This window comes from Puma concolor, chromosome B3, assembly GCF_028749965.1.
Source record: "Puma concolor isolate L17-30 chromosome B3, mPumCon1.1.hap2, whole genome shotgun sequence".
NCBI lineage: Eukaryota > Metazoa > Chordata > Mammalia > Carnivora > Felidae > Puma > Puma concolor.
In genome coordinates this window covers 120792640-120817910 of record NC_141672.1, presented here as the reverse complement: position 1 = coordinate 120817910, position 25271 = coordinate 120792640, and the positions used below count along the sequence as shown (strand labels likewise).

Below are 25271 nucleotides of genomic sequence, written 5' to 3'. Positions count from 1 at the left end.
AAGGAATTAACAGCAGATTAGAGGATGTCTAGAAGCTATCTAGAAGCAGCTAGATAGCAGTAGCTAAGACAGAATAACGGAAAGCAAAATAATGGAACAGCAAAAAGAAAAAAAGAATTAAAAACAATAACAACAAGGTTAGGTTATACCTCTGAGACAGCAATAAGCATACTAACATTTACATTATAGTGATCCAAGAAGGAGAAGAGAGAGAAAGGGGCAAAAAAATTATCTGAAAATACGATAGCTGAAAACTTCTTTAACCTGGGGAAGGAAACGGACATCCAGGTTCAAGGATGTTGGATACCCAGGTCCAAGTACAGAAAGCCTGAAAAAAGATGAACCAAGGAGGTTCACATGAAGACACATAACATAGAATGTCAAAAATTAAAGATAAAGAGAGAGACTTAAAAGAAGAAAGAGAAAAAGCAACTAGTTTTGTACAAGGGAACTCCATAAGGCTATCAACTAACTTTTCAGCAGAAACTTTGTAGGTAAGAAGGGAGTGGCAATGATATATACAAAGTGCTGAAAGAAAAAACCCTACAACCAAGAATACTCTACCCAGCAAGACTGTTATTCAGAATTTATGGAGAGATATTAAAAAAAAAAAAAAAAAAAAGCTAAAGGAGTTCATCATCACTAAACTGGCCTATAAGAAATGTTAAGGGGATTTCTTTTTTTTTTAATTTATTTTTTTAATTGGGATTTCTTTTTTTTTTTTTTTTTTAATTGGAAAAAAAAATTGGGATTTCTTTAAGCAGAAAAGAAAAGGCTATGAGTAGAAGAAAATTATGAAAGGGAAAAATTTTACTGGTAAACACATAATAAAGTTGGTAGATCAATCACTTATAAACCTAGTATGAAAGTTTAATGTGGGGAGATAGAGTGAAAATGTGCCTTTCAAATGTGTTATATATCTGGGATGTTATATATGAACCTCATAACAACCAAAAACCAAAAAAATATAGAAGATACACAAAAAAGAGAAAAGAATACAAGCAGAGCACTAAAAAAAGTCATCAATCATTATGGAAGAGAGCAAGAGAACAGGAAAGAACCACAAAAACAGAAAACAATTACCAAAAAACAATACTTACATACCTATCAATAATTACTTCAAATGTAAATGAACTCAATGCTCCAATGAAAAGACATAGAATGACTGAATGGATAAAAAAGGTAAGTCCATCTACATGCTGCCTACAAGAGATTCACTTCAGACCCAAGACACATACAGCCTACTGAAAAGTGAGAGAATGAAAAAAGATATTCCATGCAAATATCAGTTCCCCACTCCCCCATACCCCCCAAAACCTGGTGCAGCAATACTTACATCAGAGAAAACAGACTTCAGTGGCTTTGAACCACACAACAGATCAGATGAATTTAGTAGATGCAGAATATTTCTTCCCAAATCAGCAGAATATATGTACTTTTTGAGGGCACATGGAACACTCTCCAGGACAGATCACATGTTAGGCCATAAAATAAGTCTCAATAGATTTAAGATGGAAATCACATCAAGTATCTTTTCTGAGCACAATGGTATGAAATTAGAAATTAATTAAGAAAGCTGGGTAAAAAAACCCAAAACACGTGCAAACTAAACAAAATGATATTAAACAACCAATGGGTCAATGAAGAAAACAAGGAGAAAATTAAAAAATATATGCAGACAAAGGAAAATGGTAACATAAAGTTGAAAATCTTTGGGAGTCATAAAAGCAGTTCTATGAGGGAAGTTTATAATGATACAGGCTTTTCTTAAGAATCAAGAAAATTTGGGGCATCTGGGTGGCTCAGTCGGGTAAGCGTCCGACTTTGGCCCAGGTCACGATCTCGCGGTCCGTGAGTTCGAGCCCCGTGTCGGGCTCTGTGCTGACAGCTCAGAGCCTGAAGCCTGTTTCAGATTCTGTGTCTCCCTCTCTCTGTGACCCTCCCCCGTTCATGCTCTGTCTCTCTCCGTCTCAAAAATAAAAATAAACGTTAAAAAAAATTTTTTTTTAAAAAGAATCAAGAAAATTCTCAAATAAGCCATCCTATCTTATACCTAAAGGAACTAGAAAAACAAGAACAAACAAAACCCAAAGTTAGTAGAAGAAAGTAACTCAGACAAAATAGAACAGAAATAAATGAAATAGAGATAGAAAAGTAGAAAAGATCAATGAAATTAAGAGCTGGTTTTTGAAAAGATAAAAAAGAATTGATAAACCTTTAGACAGACTCATCAAAAGGATTCAAAATAACAAAATCAGAAATGAAAGAGAAGTTACAACCAATAGCATAGAAACGAAAAGAATTTTGTAAGAGACTACTATGAAAAATTATATGCCACCAATTGGACAACCTAGAAGAAATGGATAAATTTCTAGAAACATACAATTTTCTAACCTTGAATAAGGAAGAAATAGAAAATCCAAACAGACTAATTACTAGTAACAAAATTGAATCAGCAATCAAAAAACTCCCAATAAACAGAGGTCTAGGACCAGATGACTTCCTAGGTGAATTTCACCAAATTATTAAAAAAAGAGTTAATAACTATTCTTCTCAAACTATTTCAAAATAGAAAAAAAAAAAAAAATCCAAACTCATTTCATTAGGCCAGCATTACTCTGATACCAAAACCAGATAAAGACATCACAAAAAATTTGATAGGCCAATATCCTTGATGAACACAGATGCAAAAATCATCAACAAATATTAGCAAACTGATTTCAACATACATTAAGAGTATCACCAACCATGATGATCAACTACAATTTTCCCCAGAAATGTAAGGATGGATCAATATTTGCAAATCAATCAACATGATACAACCACATTAACAAAATGAAGGATAAAATATCACCTCAGTAGAAGCAGAAAAAGCATCTGACAAAATTCAACATCCGCTCATGACAAAAACTCTCGGCAAAGTGGATGTGGAGGAAATATAACTCAACATAATAAAGGCCACATATAAAAAACCCACAGGTAATATCATACTCAATGGTGAAAAGCTGAAAACTCTCAATAGAAACAAGTCTCTCACCACTTTTATTCAAGATAATACTGGAAGTCCTAGCCATAGCAAACAGATAAAAGAAAGAACTAAAAAGCATCCAAATTGGGTAAGAAAGAAAACTGTCACTATTTGCAGATGATATGATACTATGTATTGAAAACCCTAAAGGCTCTACCAAAAAACCCTATTAGAAGTAATAAATGAATTCAGTTACATTATAGGATACAGAAATTAATATAAGAAAGAGTGTTGGGGCGCCTGGGTGGCTCACTTGGATAAGCGTCAAACTTCGGCTCAGGTCATGATCTCATGGTTTGTGGGTTTGAGCCCTGCGTTGGGCTCTGTGCTGACAGCTCAGAGCCCGGATCCTGCTTCCAATCCTGTGTATCCCTCTCTCTCTCTGCCGCAAAAATAAATAAACATTAAAAAAATTTTTTTTTTAAATATAAGGAAAACTGTTGTGTTTCTATATACTAACAACAAAGTAGCAGAAAAAGAAATTAAGAAAAAAAATCCCACTTATAATCACACCAAAAATAATAAAATACTTAGGAATAAAACTAACCAAAGAGCTGAAAGACCTGTACTCTGAAAACTATGAAACACTGATGAAAGAAACTGAAGACAACACAAATAAATGTAAACATATACCCTTATCATGGATTGGAAGAATACTGTTAAAATGTCCATAATGCCATCCAAAGCAGTCTATAAATTCAATGCTATCTCTTTCAAAATACCAAGAGCATTTTTCACAGAACCAGAACAAACAATCCTAAAATTTGTACGGAACCACAAAATTCGCCCCATAGCCAGAATAACCTTGAGAAAGAACAAAGCTGGAGGTATCACAATCCCAGTTTTCAAACTATACTACAAAGTTACAGTAATCAAAACAGTATGGTATGGACACAAAAACAGACACATAGATCAATGGAATAGAAATGAGAGACCAGAAATAAATCCATGTTTATATGCTCAATTAGTCTATGACAAAGGAGGCAAGAATATACAATGGGGAAAGGAGAGTCTCTTCTAAGAATGGTATTAAAAAACCTGGACAGCTACATGCAAAATAATGACACTAGATGACTATGTTATGCCATATACAAAGATAAACTCAAAATGGATTAAATATCTAATTTTTTTTTTCAACGTTTATTTATTTTTGGGACAGAGAGAGACAGAGCATGAACGGGGGAGGGGCAGAGAGAGAGGGAGACACAGAATCGGAAACAGGCTCCAGGCTCTGAGCCATCAGCCCAGAGCCTGATGCGGGGCTCGAACTCACGGACCGGGAGATCGTGACCTGGTTGAAGTCGGACGCTTAACCGACTGCGCCACCCAGGCGCCCCTGGATTAAATATCTAATGGAAGACCTGAAACTACAAAACTCCTAAAAACAAAAACAACAAAAACACAGACAGTAATCTCTTGGACATCAATATTAGCAATATTTCTCTACATATGTCTCCCAAGGCAAAGAAAACAAAAGCAAAAATAAATTATTGGGACTACATCAAAATAAAAAGGTTTTGCACAGCAAAGGAAACCATCAACAAAATGAAAAGGCAATCTACTGAATGGAGAAGATCTGTGCAAATGATATATCCAACAAATGGTTAACATTCAAAATATATAAACAGCTTATACAACCCAACACCAAAACTCCCCAATACTCTGATTAAAAAATGGGCAGAGGTCCTGAATAGTTCTCCAAAGATGATATACAGACGGCAAAGAGACACACATGAGAAGATGCTCAGCATTACTATCAAGGAAATGTAAATCAAAACCACAATGAGATATAATCTTACATTATCTAGGATGGCTAATCAAAAAGACAAGAAGTAACAATAAGAAGTTTTGAGAAGGATGTGGAATAAAGGGATCCTTTGTGCATTCCTGGTGGGAAAATAAATTGGTGTGACCACTGTAGAAAATGGTACGGAATTTCTTCAAAAAATTAAAATAGAAATACCACTGACCCAGTAATTACAATTCTGGGTACTTACCCAAAGAAAATGAAAACACTAATTTGAGACAATATATGGACTTGTATGTTTATTACAGCATTATTTACAATAGCCAACCTAAATCCATAAATAGATGAATGGATTAAAAAAAAAACGTGGTATATATAGAGGTTGAACTACTATTCTGCAACAAAAAATAATGAAATCTTGCTATTCATGACAACGTGGATTAACCAAGAGGGTATTAAAATAAGTCAGAGAAAGACAAATACGATTTCACTTATATGTGGAATCTACAAAACAAAACAAAACAAGTAGAAAAAGACTTGTAAACACAGAGAACTAGTGTTTGACAGAGGGAAGAGGGATGGGGGGGATGGGTGGAACTAGAAGGAGATTTAGAGGTAAAAACTTTCAGTCATAAAATAAGTTACTGGGATGAAGAGTACAGCATAGGGAATACAGTCAATAATATTGTAATAACTTTGTGTGGTGACAGATAATAGCTACATTTAAGGGTGGTGAGCATTTTATAACGTATACAATTTCAAGTCACTATGCTGTACACCTGAAACTAATATAAAATTGTGTCAGTATACTTCAACTAAAAAAAAAAAAAATTCAAAAGAAAGAAAACAAAGACTGAATGAAGAACAAGGCAATCCACAATTGTGATTTGCCTGTTTCCAAAATCTTGCAACTCAAACTACATTTTTGTTTACATATATTTGCTTATGTTGATATACATGTTCAGAAACTTTTGTTAATGATTTTCATCAGCTCCTATAAGGCAAAAAATTATCTATCCAAACCCATTCTTTAATATATCATTTTGTATTTTGTTGGCTTCCTGTGAAACTGAATTTTGTTGCAAAAAAATTTAAATATTACCCAAAACCAGTGACTTTTAACAGACACTCCCACAAATAACAAAATTTCAATGAGTCAAAAATTTAATGTATACTCATTAAATTCTATTAACGTATCAAAATGCCCTTTTGATAACCACACTTATTTCAAAAATATTTAAAATCATTTAGTTAAATGATATAACAGTTCTGGGATCTCAAGTAGGATTCCAATTCATAAATATTTATCTCAATGTTTTCCAAAGTGAGATCTATGACCCATTGCAGAATCACCTGAAATGCTACCTACTAAAAATAAGACTACCCGAGTGAGGTGCCTATAATCAGTATTTTTTTTTAACTTTATTTTTTATTATTTAAAATTTACATCCAAACTAGTTACTATATATTAAAGCAATGATTTCAGTAGATTCCTTAATGCCCCTACCCATTTAGCCCATCCCCCCTCCCACAACCCCTCCAGCAACCCTATTTGTTCTCCACATTTATGAGTCTGTTTTGTTTTGTCCTCCTCCATGTTTGTATATTATTTTTGTTTTGCTTCCCTATGTTCATCTGTTTTGTCTCTTAAAGTCCTCATATAAGTGAAGTCATATGAGTTTTGTCTTTCTCTGACTAATTTCACTGAGCAAAATACCCTCCAGTTCCATCCATGTAGTTGCAAATGGCAAGATTTCATTCTTTTTGATTGCTGAATAATACTCCATTGTATATATATATACCACTTCTTTATCCATTCATCCATCGATGGACATTTGGGTTCTTTCCATATTTTGGCTATTGTTGATAGTGCTGCTATAAACATGGGGGTGCATGTGTCCCTTCGAAACAGCACACCTGTATCCCTTGGATAAATGCCTAGTAGTGCAATTGCAGGGTCGTAGGGTAGTTTTTAGTTTTTTGAGGAACCTCTATACTGTTTTCCAGAGTGGCTGCACCAGCTTGCATTCCCACCAACAATGCAAAAGAGATCCTCCTTACCTGCATCCTTGCCAACATCTGTTGTTGCCTGAGTTGTTAATGTTAGCCATTCTGACAGATGTAAGGTGGTATCTCATTGTGGTTTTATTTGTATTTCCCTGATGATGAGTGATGTTGAGCATTTTTTCATGTCTGTTGGCCACCTGGATGTCTTCTTTGGAGAAGTGTCTATTCACGTCTTTTCCCATTTCTTCACTGGATTATTTCTTTTTTGGGCATTGTTTGACAAGTTCTTTGTAGATTTTGGATACTAACCCTTTATCTGATATGTCATTTGCAAGTATCTTCTCCCATTCCATCAGTTGCATTTTTTTTTTGTTCTATAAATCACCTTTTATTTATTTTTCAATATATGAAATTTATTGTCAAATTGGTTTCCATACAACACCCAGTGCTCATCCCAAAAGGTGCCCTACTCAATACCCATCACCCACCCTCCCCTCCCTCCCACCCCCCACCAACCCTCAGTTTTTTCTCAGTTTTTAAGAGTCTCTTATGCTTTGACTCTCTCCCACTCTAACCTTTTTTTTTTCCCTTCCCCTCCCCCATGGGTTTCTGTTAAGTTTCTCAGGATTTCACTTAGCATCACACTCTCCAGTTCCATCCATGTTGCTACAAAGGGCCATATTTTGTTCTTTCTCATTGCCACGTTGTACTCCATTGTGTATATAAACCACAATTTCTTTACCCATTCATCGGTTGATGGACATTTAGACTCTTTCCATAATTTGGCTATTGTTGAGAGTGCTGCTATAAATATTGGGGTACAAGTGCCCCTATGCATCAGTACTCCTGTACCCCTTGGGTAAATTCCTAGCAGTGCTATTGCTGGGTCATAGGGTAGGTCTATTTTTAATTTTCTGAGGAACCTCCACACTGCTTTCCAGAGCGGCTGCACCAATTTGCATTCCCACCAATAGTGCAAGAGGGTTCCCGTTTCTCCGCATCCTCTCCAGCATCTATAGTCTCCTGATTTGTTCATTTTGGCCACTCTGAGTGGCGTGAGGTGATACCTGAGTGTGGTTTTGATTTGTATTTCCCTGATGAGGAGCGACGTTGAGCATCTTTTCATGTGCCTGTTGGCCATCCGGATGTCTTCTTTAGAGAAGTGTCTATTCATGTTTTCTGCCCATTTCTTCACTGGGTTATTTGTTTTTCGGGTGTGGATTTTGGTGAGCTCTTTATAGATTTTGGATACTAGCCCTTTGTCCGATAGGTCATTTGCAAATATCTTTTCCCATTCCGTTGGTTGCCTTTTAGTTTTGTTGGTTGTTTCCTTTGCTGTATAGTAGCTTTTTATCTTCATAAGCTCCCAGTAGTTCATTTTTGCTTTTAATTCCCTTGCCTTTGGGGATGTGTCAAGTAAGAAATTGCTATGGCTGAGGTCAGAGAGGTCTTTTCCTGCTTTCTCCTCTAGGGTTTTGATGGTTTCCTGTCTCACATTCAGGTCCTTTATACATTTTGAGTTTATTTCTGTGAATGGTGTGAGAAAGTGGTCTAGTTTCATTCTTCTGCATGTTGCTGTCCAGTTCTCCCAGCACCATTTGTTAAAGAGACTTTTTTCCATTGGATGTTCTTTCCTGCTTTGTCAAAGATTAGTTGGCCATACGTTTGTGGGTCTAGTTCTGGGGTTTCTGTTCTATTCCATTGGTCTATGTGTCTGTTTTTGTGCCAATACCATGCTGTCTTGATGATGACAGCTTTGTAGTAGAGGCTAAAGTCTGGGATTGTGATGCCTCCTACTTTGGTCTTCTTCAAAATTACTTTGGCTATGCGGGGCCTTCTGTGGTTCCATATGAATTTTAGGATTGCTTGTTTTAGTTTCGAGAAGAATGATGGCGCAATTTTGATTGGGATTGCATTGAATGTGTAGATAGCTTTGGGTAGTATTGACATTTTGACAATATTTATTCTTCCAATCCATGAGCACGGAACGTTTTTCCATTTCTTTATATCTTTTTCGATTTCCTTCATAAGCTTTCTATAGTTTTCAGCATACAGATCTTTTACATCTTTGGTTAGATATATTCCTAGGTATTTTATGCTTCTTGGTGCAATTGTGAATGGGATCAGTTTCTTTATTTGTCTTTCTGTTGCTTCATTATTAGTGTATATGAATGCAACTGATTTCTGTACATTGATTTTGTATCCTGCAACTTTGCTGAATTCATGATTCAGTTCTAGCAGACTTTTGGTGGAGTCTATCGGATTTTCCATGTATAATAGCATGTCATCTGCAAAAAGTGAAAGCTTGACTTCATCTTTGCCAATCTTGATGCCTCTGATTTCCTTTTGTTGTCTGATTGCTGATGCTAGAACTTCCAACACTATGTTAAACAACAGCGGTGAGAGTGGACATCCCTGTCGTGTTCCTGATCTCAGGGAAAAAGCTCTCAGTTTTTCCCCATTGAGGATGATGATAGCTGTGTGCTTTTCATAAATGGCTTTTATGATCTTTAAGTATGTTCCTTCTATCCTGAATTTCTCGAGGGTTTTTATTAAGCAAGGATGCTGAATTTTGTCAAAGGCCTTTTCTGCATCAACTGACAGGATCATATGGTTCTTTTCTTTTATTAATGTGATGTATCACGTTGATTGTTTTGCAAATGTTGAACCAGCCCTGCATCCCAGGAATGAATCCCACTTGATCATGGTGAATAATTCTTTTTATATGCTGTTGAATTTGATTTGCTAGTATCTTATTGAGAATTTTTGCATCCATATTCATCAGGGATATTGGCCTGTAGTTCTCTTTTTTTACTGGGTCTCTGTCTGGTTTAGGAATCAAAGTAATACTGGCTTCATAGAATGAGTCTGGAAGTTTTCCTTCCCTTTCTATTTTTTGGAATAGCTTGAGAAAGATAGGTATTATTTCTGCTTTAAACATCTGGTAGAACTCCCCTGGGAAGCCATCTGGTCCTGGACTCTTATTTGTTGGGAGATTTTTGATAACTGATTCAATTTCTTCACTGGTTATGGGTCTGTTCAAAAGCTTTCTATTTCCTCCTGATTAAGTTTTAGAAGCGTGTGGGTGTTTAGGAATTTGTCCATTTCTTCCAGGTTGTCCAGTTTGTTGGCATAATTTCTCATAGTATTCCCTGATAATTGCTTGTATCTCTGAGGGGTTGGTTGTAATAATTCCATTTTCATTCATGATTTTATCTATTTGGGTCATCTCCCTTTTCTTTTTGAGAAGCCTGACTAGAGGTTTATCAATTTTGTTTGTATTTTCAAAAAACCAACTCTTGGTTTCGTTAATCTGCTCTACAGTTTTTGTAGATTCTATATTGTTTATTTCTGCTCTGATCTTTATTATTTCTCTTCTTCTGCTGGGTTTGGGGTGTCTTTGCTGTTCTGCTTCTATTTCCTTTAGGTGTGCTGTTAGATTTTGTATTTGGGATTTTTCTTGTTTCTTGAAATAGGCCTGGATTGCAATGTATTTTCCTCTCAGGGCTGTCTTCGCTGCATCCCAAAGCATTTGGATTGTTGTATTTTCATTTTCGTTTGTTTCCATATATATTTTAATTTCTTCTCTAAGTGCCTTGTTGACCCACTCATTCTTTAGTAGGGTGTTCTTTAACCTCCATGCTTTTGGAGGTATTCCAGACTTTTTCCTGTGTTGATTTCAAGCTTTATAGCATTGTGGTCTGAAAATATGCATGGTATGATTTCAATTCTTGCATACATATGAAGGGCTGTTTTGTGACCCAGTATGTGATCTATCTTGGAGAATGTTCCATGTGCACTCAAGAAGAAAGTATATTCTGTTGCTTTGGGATGCAGAGTTCTAAATACATCTGTCAAGTCCATCTGATCCAATGTATCATTCAGGGCCTTTTATTGATCCTGTGTCTAGATGATCTATCCTTTGTTGTAATTGGAGTATTAAAGTCCCCTGCAATTACCACATTCTTATCAATAAGGTTGCTTATGTTTATGAGTAATTGTTTTACATATTTGGGGGCTCCCGTATTTGGCACATAGACATTTATAATTGTTAGCTCTTCCTGATGGATAGACCCTGTAATTATTATATAATGCCCTTCTTCATCTCTTGTTACAGGCTTTAATTTAAAGTCTAGTTTGTCTGATATAAGTATGGCTACTGCAGCTTTCTTTTGACTTCCAGTAGCATGATAGATAGTTCTCCATCCCCACACTCTCAATCTGAAGGTGTCCTCAGGTCTAAAATGAGTCTCTTGTAGAGAGCAAATAGATGGGTCTTATTTTCTTTATCCATTCTGATACCCTGTGTCTTTTGGTTGGCGCATTTAGTCCATTTACATTTGGTGTTATTATAGAAAGATATGGGTTTAGAATCATTGTGATGTCTGTATGTTTTATGCTTGTAGCAATGTCTCACAGGATCCCCTTTAGGATCTCTTGTAGGGCTGGTCTAGGGGTGACAAATTCCTTCAGTTTTTGTTTGTTTGGGAAGACCTTTATCTCTCCTTCTATTCTAAATGACAGACTTGCTGGTAAAGGATTCTCGGCTGCATATTTTTCTTGTTCATCACATTGAAGATCTCCTGCCATTCATTTCTGGCCTGCCAAGTTTCAGAAGAGAGATCAGTCAGGAGTCTTACAGGTCTCCCTTTATATGTTAGAGCACGTTTATCCCTTGCTGCTTTCAGAATTTTCACCTTAGCCTTGTATTTTGCCAGTTTCACTATGGTATGTCATGCAGAAGATCGATTCAAGTTACATCTGAAGGGAGTTCTCTGTGCCTCTTGGATTTCAATGCCTTTTTCCTTCCCCAAATCAGGGAAGTTCTCAGCTATTATTTCTTCAAGTACACCTTCAGCACCTTTCCCTCTCTTTTCCTCCTCTGGAATATCAATTATGCGTATATTATTTCTCTTTAGTGCATCACTTATTTCTCTAAATTTCCCCTCATACTCCTGGATTTTTTTTATCTTTTTCTCAGCTTCTTCTTTTTCCATAATTTTATCTTCTAGTTCACCTATTCTCTCCTCTGCCTCTTCAATCCGAGCCGTCGTCGTTTCCATTTTATTTTGCATTTCGTTTAAAGCGTTTTTCAGCTCCTCCCAACTGTGCCTTAGTCCCTTGATCTCTTTAGCAAGATTCTCTGCTGTTCTCTATACTGTTTTCAAGCCCAGAGATTAATTTTATGACTATTATTCTAAATTCACTTTGTTATATTGTTCAAATCCTTTTTGATCAGTTCGTTAGCTGTTGTTATTTCTTGGGGGAGATTCTTTTGAGGAGAATTCTTCCGTTTGGTCATTTTGGATAGTTCCTGGAGTGGTGCGGAACTGCAGGGTAGTTCCCCTGTGCTGTCTGGCATAACTCACGTTGGTGGGCGGGGCCGCAGTCAGACCTGATGTCTGCCCCCAGCCCACTGCTGGGGCCACAGTCAGACTGGTGTGTGCCTTCTCTTTTCCTCTCCTAGGGGCGGGATTCACTGTGGGGTGGCATGGCCCATCTGGGCTACTTGCACCCTGCCAGGCTTGTGGTGCTGGGGATCTGGCATTAGCTGGGGTAGATAGGCAAGGTGCACAGGGGCGGGAGGGGCAGGCTTAGCTCGCTTCTCCTTTGGTGATCCACTTCAGGAGGGGCCCTGCAGAAGCACAGCGTTGGGTGTTTGCGCGGTGCAAGCAAGTTCCCTGGCAGGAACTGGTTCCCTTTGGGATTTTGGCTGGAGAATGGATGAGGGAGATGGCGCTGGCGAGCGCCTTTGTTCCCCACCAAACTGAGCTCTGTCCTCCCAGGACTCAGCAACTCTCCCTCCCGTTGTCCTCCAGCCTTCCTGCTCTCTGAGCAGAGCTGTTAACTTACAACCTTCCAGATGTTAAGTCCCGCTCGCTGTCTGAACACACTCCGTCTGGCCCCTCCGCTTTTGCAAGCCAGACTCGGGGTCTCCGCTTGGCCACCGGGCCACCCCTCCGCCCAGCTCCCTCCCGCCAGTCTGTGTAGCGCGCACCGCCTTGCCACCCTTCCAACCCTCTTCCGTGGGCCTCTCGTCTGCGCTTGGCTCCGGAGACTCTGTTCTGCTAGTCTTCTGGCGGTTTTCTGGGTTATTTAGGCAGGTGTAGGTGGAATCTAAGTGATCAGCCGGATGCGGTGAGCCCGGCCTCCTCCTATGCCGCCATCTTCCCCCTCCCCACCAGGAAAATCTCAGTTGCCTTGTAGTTTTGCTGATTGTTTCCTTAGCTTGCAGAAGCTTTTTATTTTGATGAGGTCAAGAGTTCATTTTTGCTTTTGTTTCCCTTGCCTCTGGAGACGTGTTGAGTAAAATGCTGCTGTGGTCAAGATCAAAGAGATTTTTGCCTTCTTTCTCCTTGAGGATTTTGATGGCTTCCTGTCTTACATTGAGGTCTTTCATCCACTTTGAGTTTACTTTTGTGTATGGTGTAAGAAAGTGGTCCAGGTTCATTCTTCTGCATGTCTTTGTCCAGTTTTCCCAGCACCACTTGCTGAAGAGACTGTCTTTATTCCATTGGATATTCTTTCTTGCTTTGTCAAAGATTAGTTGCCCATATGTTTGTGGGTCTATTTCTGGGTTCTCTATTCTATTCCATTGATCTGAGTGTCTGTTCTTGTGCCAGTACCTTACTGTCTTGATGATTACAGCTTTGTAGTATAGCTTTAAGTCTGGGATTGTGATACCTCCTGCTTTGGTTTTCTTTTTCAAGATTGCTTTGGCTATTCAGGGTCTTTTCTGGTTCCATACAAATTTTAGGATTATCTGTTCTAGCTCTGTGAAGAATGCTGGTGTTACTTTGATAGGGATTGCATTGAATATATAGATTGCTTTGGGTAGTATCGACATTTTAACAATATTTATTCTTTCTATCCAGGAGCATGGAATCTTTTTCCATTTTTTTTTTTTTTGTGTGTGTCTTCTTCAATTTCTTTCATAAGCTCTCTATAGTTCTCATTGTATAGATTTTTCACCTCTTTGGTAAGATTTATCCTCAGGTATTGTATGGTTTTTGGTGTAACTGTAAATGGGATCGATTCCTTGATTTCTCTTTCTGTCGCTTCATTGTTGGTGTATAGGAATGCAACAGATTTCTGTGCATTGATTTTATATCCTGCAGCTTTGCTGAATTCATGAATCAGTTCTAGCCGTTTTTGGGTGGAATCTTTTGGGTTTTCCATATAGAGTATCATGTCATCTGCGAAGAGTGAAAGTTTGACCTCCTCCTAGACTATTTGGATGCCTTTTTTTCTTTGTGTTGTCTGATTGCAGAGGCTAAGACTTCCAGTACTGTGTTCAATAACAGTGGTGAGAGTGGACATCCCTGTCTTGTTCCTGACCTTAGAGGGAAAACTCTCAGTTTTCCCCCATTGAGGATGATATTAGCATTGGGTCGCTCATATATGGCTTTTATGATCTTGAGGTATGATCCTTCTATCCCTACTTTCTTGAGGGTTTTCATCAAGAAACGATGCTGTATTTTGTCAAATCCTTTCTCTGCATCTGTTGAGAAGATCATATGGTTCTTATCCTTTCTTTTATTGATGTGATGACTCACGTCTTTTACTGATGTGATGAATCACGTTAATTGTTTTGTGGATATTGAACCAGCCCTGCATCCCAGGTATAAATCCCATTTGGTCGTGGTGAATAATATTTTTAATGTATTGTTGGATCCGGTTGGCTAATACCTTGTGGAGGATTTTTACATCCATGTTCACCAGGGAAATTTGTCTATAGTTCTCCTTTTTAGTGGGGTCTCTGTCTGGTTTTGGAATCAGGGTAATGCTGGCTTCAGAGACAGAGTTTGGAAGTTTTCCTTCCATTTCTATTTTTTGGAGAAGTTTCAAGAGAATAGGTGTTAACTCTTCCTTAAATGTTTGGTAGAATTCCCCTGGAAAGCCATCTGGCCCTGGAGTCTTGTTTTTTGGCAGATTTTTTATTACTAATTCGATTTCCTTACTGGTTATGGGTCTTTTCAAATTTTCTATTTCTTCCTGTTTCAGCTTTGGTAGTGTATATGTTTCTACGAATTTGTCCATTTCTTCCAGATTGCCCATTTTGTTGGCATATAACTGCTCATAATATTCTCTCATTGTTTTTATTTCTGTTGTGTTGGTTGTGATTTCTCCTCTTTCATTCTTGATTTTACTTATTTGGGTCCTTTCCTTTTTCTAACTTGATCAAACTGGCTAGTGGTTTATCAATTTTGCTAATTCTTTCAAAGAACCAGCTTCTGGTTTCATTGATCTGTTCTACTGTTTTTTTTTTTTTTTTGTTTGTTTGTTTCAATAGCATTAATTTCTGCTCTAATCTTTATTATTTCTGTCTTCTGCTGATCTTGGGTTTTATTTGCTGTTCTTTTCCAGCTCTTTAAGGCATAAGGTTAGGTCATGTATCTGAGATCTTTCTTCCTTCTTTAGGAAAGCCTGGATTGCTATATACTTTCCTCTTATGACCGCTTTTGCTGCGTCCCAGAGGTTTTGGGTTGTGGTGTTATCATTTTCATTGGCTTCCATGAACTTTTTAATTTCCTCTTTAACTTCTTGGTTTGTGCATTCATTCTTCACTAGGGTGTTCTTTAGTCTCCAAGTATTTGTTACCTTTCCAAATTTTTTCTTGTGGTTGATTTCGAGTTTCATAACGTTGTGGTCTGAAAATATGCACGGTATAATCTTGAGTAATATTTTTAAGTCATGAAAAGAATGATAAAACTTCCAGTTACTAGAAAATTGAAACCATACAGAACTCTGTGTGTGTGTGTGTGTATATATATATTATACATAACATATATAATACATATATTTTAAGTTTACTTATTTATTTTGAGAGAGAGAGTGTGCAAGCAGGGAAGGGGCAGAGAGAGTGGGAGAGAGAGAATCCCAAGCAGGCTTTGTGCTATCAGTGCAGAGCCCAATGCGGGGCTTGATCCCATGAACCATGAGTTCATGACCTAAGCCAAAACCAAGAGTCGGACACTTAACTGACTGAGCGACCCAGGCACCCCCAGAACTGTATATATTAAAAGTGAAATTTCCTCAGTACTTCTGTGGTACTATATAGCCTTTTCTGTACATACACATAGTTTTTGTTTTTTTGTGTGTGTTCTTTTGGTAACATAATGAGATTATATTGCATATATCACTGTACCTATCCATTTGATGATTTTGGCTCATTTAAAGATCTTGGAGATATTTATATGTTGGCATACACAGTGTATATACACAAATTTTCCTTCATTCCTTTTTAATATCTGTATAGTGTTCCATAACATGGACATATTATAATTTATATAATCAGCTTCTTATTAATTGACATTGTTGTTTCACATTTGTTACCACCATAGTCAATACTTTTGTTTCTATCTTTGTGCACATACTCAGGCTTATCATCCTGGAAGTGAGTTTGGGTTTAAATAATACCTTGAGTACCTATGCTCCAGCAATGTTCTAAGCCAGGGTTATTTTTCCTATAAAGGTCCAGAGAGTGAATATTTATCACAACTACCTCATTCCACTGTTGTAACATCAAAGCGGCATAGACAATATATAATGAGAGTGTGGCTGTGTTTCAATAAAAGTTTAATTACAGAAACACCAGTGTGGCTAACTCTAGTTCTGGGTACTTTACATACTACGTATCCTTGCAGCCCTCAAATGTAGGTGCAGTTCTTAGGCCCACTTTATGGATGAGAAAATTGACAAAGAGAAATGAAGTATGTGTCCAAGGTTATGTGCCTGGTAAGTAGCAGAGCCAGCATCTGACTGCATACATCAAGTTGAAAATGAGAAAGAAGCTGCCCCAAATACCTTCCCCAAAATGTTAGATCCTAGGACCTGACCCTCACACACACTTACTGAATCACTCGCTTATGATTCTTTTAAGGCAATATGCTTACTCAGCACTCCAGGAGCACTTGCCTTCCCACTCCTCAGATGGGCCAGTGTTCCCTTTGTCCCTCTCACTGTGTGACTGTGTCCTGGCTTTTGATTTGTGTTTCACTAGCATCACCTTATAGAGAGGTCAGCTCAGTGTCTGGGACCACCCAGCTACCCAGTGGTAGGAAAGACAGACTTGAGCAGGTGAGATCAAGCTGGGTCCTGGCAAGCCTGCTGCTCTGAGTTGTTGATGTCTGCTTCAATATCATTACATGAGCCCAGGTGGGCACATTGGTTGGCCTGCCTTGACTCATTTTCCTTCTTTGGAGTCATGGGGAAAGTGCCTATTAGATTGTTACGAAGATCAAATGAGATAATACCGGAATAATTCTTGGCTGCATACTTTTCTGATTCAGCACACTGAATATATCCCACCACTCGTTTCTGGCCTGTCAGGTTTCTGTGGATAGGTCTGCTGCAAACGTGATCTGTCTTCCCTTGTAGGTTAGGGACTTTTTTCCCTTGCTGTTTTCATGATTCTCTCCTTATCTGAGGATTTTGTGAATTTGACTATGATATGCCTTGCTGATGGTCGGTTTTTGTTGAATCTAATGGGGGTTCTCTGTGCTTCCTGTATTTTGATGTCTGTGTCTTTCCCCAAGTTAGGAAAGTTTTCTGCTATGATTTGCTCACATAACCCTTCTACCCCTTTTTCTCTCCCTCCCTCCTCTGGGACCCCTATGATTTTGATGTTCCTTTTTAACATGTCACTGATTTCTCTAATTCCTAAATCGTGCTCTTTTGCCTTAATCTCCCTCTTTTTCTCTGCTTCGTTATTCTCTGTAAGTTTATCTCTATATCGCTGATTCTCAGTTCTGCCTCGTCCATCCTTGCCGCTGCTGCATCCATCTGTGATTGCAGCTCAGTTACAACATTTTTTATTTCATTCTGGCTATTTTTTACTTCTTTTATCTCTGCAGAAAGGGATTCTAATTTATTTTTGACTGCAGCTAGTATTCTTATTATCATGGTTCTAAATTCTGGTTCAGACATCTTGCTTTGTGTCTGTGTTAGTTAAATCTCTGGCTGTTGTTTCTTCACGCTCTTTCTTTTGGGATGAATTCCTTCATTTGGTCATTTTGAAGGGATAAAAGGAATTAATGAGGTAGAAAAATTGGAATTAAAAAAATTAAAGTTAAAAAAATATTAAAATTAAAAATCAAAAACACACCCACACAAAAATGTAATAGATGATGCTAGATTCTAGGTGTGTTTTGGTCTGGGTGTAGAAAGTGGTTTGACAGATTAGAGAAACAAACAAAAAAAACCAAAACAAATAAAAAAGGGGGGGAGGAAAGGAAAAAAAAGGAAATCGTTTGGGAATTTGAAAAAATGAATACACTAAAGTAGACTAGAATACACAAAAGTAGAGAATAGTATAGAGAATAGTAGAAAATAGAGAATGGTAGAAAAAAGTATAGAAAAATATTTTTAATAAAAATTAAAAAGAAATACAAATTTTTTCATTTTATGTATTTAAGAAAAAAGAAAAGGAAAAAAGATAAAAAAGAAAAAAGGAAAAGGCAAAAAAAAAGAAATCGTTTGAAAATTTGAAAAAGTGAATACACTATAGTACACTGAAATCAAATGATGGGAGGAAGATAGAATTTGAAAAAATTTACATAAAAGCAAAAAATATAGTAGTAACAATTAAATAAAAATATTTTTAAAAGAAAAAAAAGAAATTAAAAAAAGGAAATTGTTTGAAAATTTGAAAAGGTGAGTACACTGAAGTAGACTAAAATAAAATGATACAAGTATAATTTGAGAAAATTTACACAAAAGTAAAAAATACAGTAATAAAAATTAAAGATATTTTTAATGAAAATTGAAAATAAAAATGAGTTTTTTCTCTTTCTGTATTCAAGAAAAAGAAAAGAATTGTAAAAGAGAAAAAGGAAAAAGAGAGAGAGAAAAATTGAGTAGATGAACCTGCTAACAGATTGAAGTAGGACTGAAATTGCTTTGTTTTCCTCTAGAGGTAGGTCAAAGTAGCTCTTTATAGTCCATAGATTAAGCTGGCAGTGAGGTTTGTGTTCCTGAAGAGCAAAATTGGCCCAGTTGGGTGGGGCTCAGTGCAACAGATCCGCTCTCCACTAGATGGTGCTGGTAGCCTACTGGGGTGGATTGTTGTAATGCTCATCAGTGCGCATGCGCGGGAGCGGTGAAAAATGGTGCCACCTAGTCTGTTCTCCCAGATCAGCATCATGCACCAGTTATCCGTCTTCAGCTCTCATCCACTCCCCACTTTTCCACTCTCTGTGACCAGGCCCTGGGGAGTACCTCTCTCCCAAGTTTTGTCTCAGATGTGGTTGTTTTCTCTGGGTCCCTTACTTCCAAAGGACTGTGGCTTTGACCCGCTCCGCCCCTCTGTGGGAGGGTCTCACCAAGCGATGGCCGAATGAGCTATGGCCCGCTGGATCCTGCTATTGACGGTGACCCGAGACTGCAGCCAGCTGCCATCCTGCCCCTCCAAAAAATGGCGAGACAGTGTAGCCTCAGTGTTTCAGGGACCATGGAAAATCACAACACACATCTGACACTAGGCTTCACCCTCAACAACCTTGTCCCAGCACCAGTGAATGTGTCTGCCTTCCGGGGTCTGCTGGGACCAGGTGGCTTCAACAGTCTCTACCAAATGTCCTTCCAGCAGTCAAACCGCTTTCCCCGTGTAGCCCAAGAACCTCCCGGACCCCACTCTGTTCCTGGGGATTCACCTTTCCCACCAGAGCACTGTCAGGTATCAAGCTGTGGAGTTGCAGCCTTTGCGCTCCCCTTGTTTACAGTCCTAATGGAATTTAAACCCTCTCCTTTCTCCCTTTTTAGTTTAGCCCTGCGGCCATTTCCAATTTTCCACTTTCTCTCCAGCTGCTTTTGGGGAGGGGTGATTTTCCTGTATGCTCCCCCTCTCCCCAGTCTCTGTCCTCTCTCCACCCGCAAAAGGGGTTCCCTACCTTTCAGGGCTTCTTGCTCCTCAAGTTCAGCTCTTCGTGTTACATACCTGCTGAATTCTGTGGTTCAGGTTGTGCAAATTGTTGTGTTAATCTTCCAATTGGTTTTCTAGGTGTGTAGGATGATTTAGCGTTGGTCTGGCTGTTATTTTATGGACGCGAGACACACAAAAAGCTTCCATGCTGTTCTGCCATCTTGGCTCCTCTCCTATAATCAGTATTTTTAAACAGTTTCCCCACATGGCTCCTTTTGCATAATAGTTTTGGAAATAACTATTTTCAAGACCACAAATATAAATTCTAAATTGTTCTGACTGTATGAACCTTTCCTGCCTCTCTCAAAGTTGTTCCATCTTTTAGGTTCTCTAAAGCATTACACTTTATTTATAGCAGTTATCACACTGAATCACAGTTTATCTGTTAACAATATAGTTTCCCACACTATACTGTGAGTTCTTCATATGAAGGAATAATATTTCTTGTTTTTTTTGTATTTTTAGTCTGACAATATATGATGAATAGCAAGAGCTCAATGAATTTAGTTAAATGCACATTTGAAACATCACAGTTCTAAAAAGAGCATGTGCCTTTCACTTGTGCCCATGATGAAAAACCTTATAATTCCCAATTCCAAATACTATAAAATTACCATCAATTAATCTGTCCAATATTCAGTTACAATTTGGGAGCTGGGGAAAACAGAATTTTTTAAAATTCTGGGAACACCTTTAAAACTTCAGCTTTCCTGGGGCGCCTCAGTGGCTCAGTCGGTTAAGCCTCTGACTTCAGCTCAGGTCATGATTTCCCCATCTGTGAGTTTGAGCCACAAGTTAGGCTCTGTGCTGACAGCTCGGAGCCTGGAGCCTGCTTCAGATTCTGTGTCTCCCTCTCCCACTCACGCTCTCTCTCTCTCTCTCTGAAGAACATTAAAAAAACCCAAAACTTCATCTTTCCTAAACGCTTCAGTCTCAAAAAAAAAAAAAAAAAAAGAAAGAAAAAAAGAAAGAAAAACCCAATGGAGTCAACAAACTATTACAACTAATACGTAAGTTCACCAAATGCTGGATATAAGAACAATTTACAAAAACCAACAGTGTTCCCATACACCAGTGATAAAACAAAAAAGACATCATTCACAGCAAAAATGATTAACACATGTAAAAATTAATACTGATAATCTTTATAAAGAGAATTTCCAAATCGTCGGACAAAAAATTAGAATGTAGGTATTTTCAAAGTAAAGATATTAAATCTCTCCAAGCTAAAAATATAAATTCAATGCAATCCCAATAAAAATTCCAGCTGGATTTTTTTTTGTAATTTTTTAAAATGGTTTTTATTTATTTTTGAAGGGGAGAGAGAGAGAGAGAGAGAGAGAGAATGTGCAGGGGAGCAGAGAGAGAGGGAGACACAGAATTCAAAGTAGGCTCCAGCTCTGAGCTGTCAGCACAGAGCCCAACACAGGGCTTGAACTCATGAACTGTGAGATCATGACCTGAGCCAAAGTCGGACGCTTAACCGACTGAGCTACCCAGGTGCCCCTCCAGCTGGATTTTTATTTATTTATTTATTTATTTAAAATTTTTTTTTTCAACGTTTTTATTTATTTTTGGGACAGAGAGAGACAGAGCATGAACGGGGGAGGGGCAGAGAGAGAGAGGGAGACACAGAATCGGAAACAGGCTCCAGGCTCTGAGCCATCCGCCCAGAGCCTGACGCGGGGCTCGAACTCGCGGACCGCGAGATCGTGACCTGGCTGAAGTCGGACGCTTAACCGACTGCGCCACCCAGGCGCCCCTCCAGCTGGATTTTTAAAAAGAACTGCTACTGCTTCTAAAATGCTTATGGAAGGGGTGGCTGGGTGGCTTATAGTCTGATAAGCATCCGACTTCAGCTCAGGGTATGACCTCATGGCTTGTGGGTTTGAGCCCCACATCAGGTTGTGTGCTGATAGTTCAGAGCCTAGAGCCTGTTTTGGATTCTGTGTCTCCCTCTCTCTCTGCTCTTCCTCCGATCACACACTGCACCTCTCTTTCTCTCTCTCAAAAATAAATAAACATAAAAAAAAAAAGATAAAAAGCTCCTTCAGTCTTGCCCCCTCTGTGAAGTGGCCACTGATATCCCTCTTGTTTTCTTTTGGGTTTCATGTCTTTCCTTCCCAACCGCACCCTTCAGAGTCCTTTGTATGTCTAGATACTAATTCCTAGATTTAACATTGCAGTTGTTGTCTAGTTAATGTTTTTCATGGGATACTTCAAACAGAATCTGATTCTTTTTTTCTATTTTGTTGTACTCAGACCTGTAAATTGTTCATAATGTGGTTAGCACTGGGCCCGACGTGGGGCTCACATCCATGAACTGTGAGATCATGATCTGAGCTGAAGTCGGATTCTTAACTGAGTCACCCAGGCGACCCAAGGATGTTTTTATCTTGATGAGGTCCCAATAGTTCATTTTTGCTTTTGTTTCCCTTGCCTCCAGAGACATGTCAAGTAAGAAGTTGCTGCGGCTGAAGTCAAAGAGATTGTTGCCTGTTTTCTCTAGCAGAATTTGATGGCTTCCTGCCTTACATTTCGAGTTCATTTTTGTGTATGGTGCAAGAAAGTGGTCCAGGTTCATTCTTCTGCATGTCACTGTCCAGGCTTTCCAACCCCATTTGCTGAAGAGACTGTCTTTTTTTTTGCTACTGGATATTCTTTCCTGCTTTGTCAAACATTAGTTGGCCATACCTTTGTGAGTCCATTTCTGGGTTCTATATTCTGTTCCACTGGTCAGTGTGCCTGTTTTTGTGCCAGTAGCATACCGTCTTGATGATTACAGCTTTGTAATACAGCTTGTAGTCCAGAATTGTGATGCCTCCAGTTTTGTTTTTCTATTTCAACATTACTTTGGCTATTCAAGGTCTTTTCTGGTTCCATACAAATTTTAGAATTGTTCTAGCTTTTATCAAACTCAACACCCAAAAAAACAAATAATCCATTTAAGAAATGGGCAAAACATGAATAGACACTTTTCTAAAAAAGTCATCCACAAAGCTAACAGACACATGAAAAGATGCTCTACGTCACTCATCATCAGGGAAATACAAACCAAAACCACAATGACATATCACCTCACACCTGTCAGAATGGCTAAAATTAACAACTCAGGAAACAACAGATGTTGGCAAGGATGCACAGAAAGGGGATTTTTTTTTTTTTTTTTTTTTTGCATTGCTGTTGGGAATGTAAACTGGTGCAGTCACTCTGGAAAACAGTATGGAGTTTTCTCAAAAAATTAAAAATAGACCTACGCAGTAATTTGCACTACAAGGAATTTATCCAAAGGATACAAAAATGCTGATCTGAAGGGGCACATGTACCCCAATGTTTATAGCTGCACTACTGACAACAGCCAAATTAGGGAAAGAATCCAAATGTCCATTGACTGATGAATGGATACAGAAGATGTGTGTGTGTATGTGTGTGTGTGTGCACGCATGTGTGTGTGTACACACATGCGCACACACAATTACTCAGCAATCAAAAAGAATTAAATCTGTGGCACAAAAACAGACACATAGACCAATGGAATAGAATAGAAACCCCAGAACTAGACCCACAAACGTATGGCCAACTCATCTTTGACAAAGCAGGAAAGAACATCCAATGGAAAAAAGACAGTCTCTTTAACAAATGGTGCTGGGAGAACTGGACAGCAACATGCAGAAGGTTGAAACTAGACCACTTTCTCACACCATTCACAAAAATAAACTCAAAATGGATAAAGGACCTGAATGTGAGACAGGAAACCATCAAAACCTTAGAGGAGAAAGCAGGAAAAGACCTCTCTGACCTCAGCCGTAGCAATCTCTTACTCGACACATCCCCAAAGGCAAGGGAATTAAAAGCAAAAGTGAATTACTGGGACCTTATGAAGATAAAAAGCTTCTGCACAGCAAAGGAAACAACCAACAAAACGAAAAGGCAACCAACGGAATGGGAAAAGATATTTGCAAATGACATATCGGACAAAGGGCTAGTATCCAAAATCTATAAAGAGCTCACCAAACTCCACACCCGAAAAGCAAATAACCCAGTGAAGAAATGGGCAGAAAACATGAATAGACACTTCTCTAAAGAAGACATCCGGATGGCCAACAGGCACATGAAAAGATGTTCAGCATCGCTCCTCATCAGGGAAATACAAATCAAAACCACACTCAGGTATCACCTCACGCCAGTCAGAGTGGCCAAAATGAACAAATCAGGAGACTATAGATGCTGGAGAGGATGTGGAGAAACGGGAACCCTCTTGCACTGTTGGTGGGAATGCAAATTGGTGCAGCCGCTCTGGAAAGCAGTGTGGAGGTTCCTCAGAAAATTAAAAATAGACCTACCCTATGACCCAGCAATAGCACTGCTAGGAATTTATCCAAGGGACACAGGAGTACTGATGCATAGGGGCACTTGTACCCCAATGTTCATAGCAGCACTCTCAACAATAGCCAAATTATGGAAAGAGCCTAAATGTCCATCAACTGATGAATGGATAAAGAAATTGTGGTTTATATACACAATGGAGTACTACGTGGCAATGAGAAAAAATGAAATATGGCCTTTTGTAGCAACATGGATGGAACTGGAGAGTGTGATGCTAAGTGAAATAAGCCATACAGAGAAAGACAGATACCATATGGTTTCACTCTTATGTGGATCCTGAGAAACTTAAGAGAAACCCATGGGGGAGGGGAACAAAAAAAAAAAAAAAAAAAGAGGTTAGAGTGGGAGAGAGCCAAAGCATAAGAGACTGTTGAGAACTGAAAACAAACTAAGGGTTGATGGGGGGTGGGAGGGAGGAGAGGGTGGGTGATGGGTACTGAGGAGGGCACCTTTTGGGATGAGCACTGGGTGTTGTATGGAAACCAATTTGACAATAAATTTCATATATAAATAAAAAAAATAAATAAATAAATAAAAAATAAATAAACACTTAAAAAATAAAATAAATAAAAATAAAGTATTATTTCTCTTTTTAAAGCTCGTTTATTTTGCTTTCAATCTTTAATCTTTTTTATTTTTTAAGATTTGTTGCTAGCTTTTTGAAACTATATTCATTCTTTTATGTTTAAAACAAAAACTTAAAAAAAATTTGCCTGTAAATATAGTCTGATCACTTTCCTTATATTCCTTTTATTTGTTTGAATATCATACTTTTATTTTAAAAAATTGTATTTTTAAGCTTTGCTTTCTTTTCAACCAAAAATGTCTTCAAGAAAAAGTCTTTTAAATGTATTATAAGGTTCTATTTTTATTATATTACTAAAAATATTGTATCTATAAAATTTTTGATTTGGAGAGTATTTTTAGGTATTCTTAGTGACTTAATATGAGTGATTTTTATATAAGTATTTATCATCTGCTTGAAATGTACTCCTAATAAGATACAAAGCTCATTTTTTCCCCTGAATTTAATTTTAACCACCATAAAACCATATACTCTTGTTCTTTTCACTTTTTTTTTTGTCTGATTTTGGGAAAATAGGCATGTTTTAAATTCCATACTGTAACAAGTGTATTTTTGTAAATATTTCTTCTTATAACTGGCAGTTTTATTGTATGTA

At 38.0% G+C, this 25271-nt stretch overlaps 1 protein-coding gene across 9 annotated transcripts in view; it reads right to left on the bottom strand.

Annotated features, from left to right (window-relative positions):
- The window catches only part of TUBGCP5 (tubulin gamma complex component 5), a 67831-nt gene that overhangs the window by 24239 nt on the left and 18321 nt on the right, over nucleotides 1-25271 (bottom strand). The gene's annotated exons all lie outside the window — the stretch shown is intronic.